The sequence below is a fragment of the Protopterus annectens genome, chromosome 2.part2 (genome assembly GCF_019279795.1).
Source record: "Protopterus annectens isolate FY-2018-M chromosome 2.part2, PAN1.0, whole genome shotgun sequence".
NCBI lineage: Eukaryota > Metazoa > Chordata > Ceratodontiformes > Protopteridae > Protopterus > Protopterus annectens.
In genome coordinates this window covers 342,673,483-342,677,898 of record NC_056730.1, presented here as the reverse complement: position 1 = coordinate 342,677,898, position 4,416 = coordinate 342,673,483, and positions in this window count along the sequence as shown.

The window sequence follows — 4,416 nt, the reverse complement described above, 5'->3', positions numbered from 1 at the left end:
TACTATCTGAAACACGCTCACAGTGGCTTACACGCGCGCACACATGCTTACACGGTTCAGAATCTACTTATTCGGGTTAAAACGCACATACACCCACGCAAACAATGTTACACGTCTGCCAACAGCCTCCAACATACTCAGCCCACCCTACACGCGTGCACACCCGCCCAAACAGTGTTAAACATCTCCCAACACACTCCCACATGCTCAGACTGCCTTACATGCACGCACACTGTCCTACTCGCGCTTCATGGCGTGCACACGTGTGCATGCATGCCCAGCAAGAAACTTTGGTGTAAGTAACAGTGTACACCTTCCATTTCTTGACTTTCCATGACTTATCTAGTGACACACCTCTTTCCATGATCTGTGCCTATCATCTGTCATGTTACACTGGCCTCCAATGAACTGCATTTCTTTCTACCATTCCCCGCTGTGATGTCACCTATCTCCTACTCTATTCCTCCCCCTTATGTATCTCTTACACTACTCAGACTGTGCTCATTTGCTATGTGACTGTGAGATTCAGTATCCAAACCCTCATTTACATGAGATTGCCTGTTAATGCTTAGTTACATGTCTTAGACTCAGCTTCCCCCCTTAGCAACCACTACACGGTGGCCATGTTGGTTTTGGTCTGCTGGTCCCTGCATTGTCATTCCATGTATTGCATGAAACCCACATTTGTGGGTTTATAATCTTCTTTTTTATGTTTTTATGCAGCGCAGCCCGTTTGCGTGGGGCTGCGCTGGGTTTAAACATTGGCAATCGCCGAAAAAAAACAATTATAATTTTATTATTTTGGCATAGGGTTGTATTGCCAATGGCCACATATTTGGCATTGGCATGCTGCCTGAGTCATATGCAACCTTTTTTTGGAGCTGACATGGCTCCGTTGTGGAATTTGCAGAAATGTACTCAGTTGTCAACTGAGTGCATTTCTGCAGCTAAAACATCTCCTACACGGACTGGTTTCTGCTTCGTGGATCGCTAATATACCTCATTTGCATACCTTTCGGATGCAAGTGAGGTATTTAGCATGTCCACGCCCAGTCCGTGTAAGAGACGTTTTAGCTGGTCTCTTACACGGAGCTTAGGGCTGTTCCTGGATCACGAGGCTTGCATGGAGTGTTGCACGTCTCTTACACTCTGTGCAAGCCTTCATGAATCCTGCCCAATGTGTTTAGGAAGTACAAGGAAACATGGAAGGAGGAAAGCAGGAAAACAATAATGAAGGAGGAAGAAACAAGAAAGGCAGTCAGAAAGTAAATGAACCACGGTGAAAAAAGAAATAGTAATTTAGTCAGAAATAGAAATAATATATTGTATACATACAAGAGTGCATTGGGAACAATAAAGTTATTAATACTGAATATTTATGAGAAGTACAAAGATGAGCAGAAAAGCATGACATAAATGTAGTGCTAAAAACGAAGTGACATCAAAAGACAGAGTCAGTAGAAGTTTCTGAAACAGTGCTTATATAGAAGAAAGTACAAAGGCTTGTGAAACAACTTAGGAAACTAAAGTTTCATAAGGTTACTGGGCTTGACAGGATTCCTCCTAGAACTCATAGAAGAGAGCTTATAATACCATAAATAGTATAATCTATCAAAAAAGGCAATGTTCCTGAAATCTAAGATGGCCACCCTTACAATCTTATTTGTACTTAGCTAAACTAACCCACACTGATACTACACAGACCATCCCACTGATATTGACAACATACTGGCAGATAGATTTAGTGCAAACTTCACCTCCCTCTCACCTTCAAAAGGCCCCACAACAATACCGGAAAAGTGTAGTGTCCCAGAAATCACAGAAGCACAGGTGAAAACAGCCCTTTCAAAAGCCAAAAACACAGCATCAATGGGGCCAGATGGTGTCCCAGGCTGCGTCTTGCATGAACTACAGAACAAACTAACCCCCCACTTAAACACGCTGTTCAGCCTCAGCCTCTCCACAGGCTATGTGCCCATAGAATGGTGCACAGCAATGGTTATTCCGCTCCACAAAGGAGGAGCCACAACTGACCCTGGTAACTATCGCCCCATAAGCATGACTAGCCTGGTCTGCAAGGCTATGGAGCGCATCATCATGGAACTCATTAACAAAGACATTGGGAACCTCCAAACACTTAACCCGACCCAGTTCAGCTTTGTTAAGGGCAGATCATGCCTACTAAACCTGGTTGACTTCTTTGAGACAGTTACCAAGGCCATAGACGAGGGAAAGGTGGTTCACACAGCCTACCTTGATCTCTCCAAGGCGTTCGACACCATTTCTCACTCAGGTATTATAGAAAAACTCACCAGCCTGAACATAAACTCCTACATCACAAGATGGGTTGCCAACGGGCTTACAGACAGAACTCACATGGTAAGAGTAGTGGGCTCCAGGTCTGACTCTAAACCAATCACAAGTGGTGTCCTGCAAGGCTCAGTTCTGGGACCCCTACTGTTCGGCATATATTTCTCAGAAGTACAGGCAAACACAGGAGGACTATGGCTAACCAAGTTCGCCGATGACTGCAAACTGGGAGCCATAATTGACTCTCCAGCTGACACGGACATCCTCCAAAAAGGCCTTACTGAGACAGACACCTAGTGTCAAAGTCATGGCCTCAAGCTAAATGCCAAAAAATGCATAGTCATCCCATTTGGGAAAAACAAAACACCCACAAATTACCACATAGGCGGCAGCCCCCTTAATACAGAAGAGGTAATAAGAGTTCTGGGGACCCAGGTAGATAGGAATCTCTCCTTTGACAATCATATTGCCAAAGTAGTTAGGAAATCCTTCTATGCGGCCCATCTAATTACTAAGGGGTTCGCATCTAGAAATAAAGAGGTTATAGTGCCCCTCTACTCGTCACTCATCAGACCCATCATAGAGTACAATGCCCCATTTGTGATGTACCTCACGAGACACTTCCAACAGCTTGAAAGACCACAAAGCACCTCACCAAGAGGATTACTGGCCTCAAACATATGTCCTATGCAGCCCGAATGAAAAAACTCTGGCTGTACTCAGTGGCCTATGGCTTACTCAGAGGTGATCTCTGCCTGACTTACAAAGCCATGTCCAACTCAGAATTGATGGACATGCTCCACCTAAAGAAATCCAAGTCACTGCGAGCCACGTGCTCTAGTGAGCTAAACCTCGCCACAACAATAAATAGAACATGCTGGAGGGATAGATTCCTGTCACAGAGACTCCCCATGCTTTGGAACAAAATTCCTAAATACATTAGGCAGAGCCCCTCACTAACACTCTTCAAGAGAAGCCTTGACGAGTGGATGGGTAACAGAAAGTACACCCCTGGGATCACTTCATTGGCTCTGCTTGACAGAGGCTCAGTTAACTAATCAATGGGGCGGCGAAAGCCGACACACTCTGGCTAGGCTTATAAATGCCCTCGGGCAGATAGCCTAGTACCTACCTATGAACCTATGAACCTATGCTCCTGTACTGTCCCAGATTAATCTCTTCTCCTACTGTTTACTACAATAGAATACATACACTCTAACCTTTACTTTCTCCACTCTGTTTTCTCTAAATCTCATTTAAAAAAAATTACTTGTTAAACTTAATTCTACTTGTTTTATTGCATGCATGCATGCATTTTACATACTTTGTTTTTACTTAATTCTTTATTAGAACTATCATCATTGTACATGGTAATTGTACAACGTCTGTAATTCTTAATCTTGTTTTGCCATTTATTTATATGTTTTCTATCATTGTTCTGTTAACTACTTACTTTGGAGCTTGTCTCCCAGTGTCTCCGCTGAAAATGGGATAGCTGGCCCAGTCAGACACTACCCGGTTAACAAATGTAAATGAAATAAGTAAATGTAGAAGGTGTGAATTCCTCTTCACATAGAGAAGTAATGAAGATGAAAGTATGTGCCCCATTATTCACAGAGAACAGAACAGCAGTGCAACTCGCCCTATACCAATGTGTTGAGCTAAACGTGCTGAGCCTCATTATGGGATTATTAGTCACATGCACATTCTAACAAGGATAGCATCACATTATCCAGGAATTTCTAGGACTATAAATCACTCTGCTGAGGGCTGAAAACAAGTGCACCAAATAGCGCTGTGTCTATTAAGAAGACTACATACAGGCAGTGATATACACTCACACACACATGCACACACAAACACACAGGCACACACACACACACACACACACACACACACACACACACACACACACACACACATGCACGCACGCACACAGGCATGCACACATGCACAGACATGCACTCCCTATACGCATTCATGCACTTGCACATATGGACCCAATCATACACTGTCCCAGTACTCACACACACACACACACACACACACACACACACACACACACACACACACACACACACACACACACACACACTCACACACACA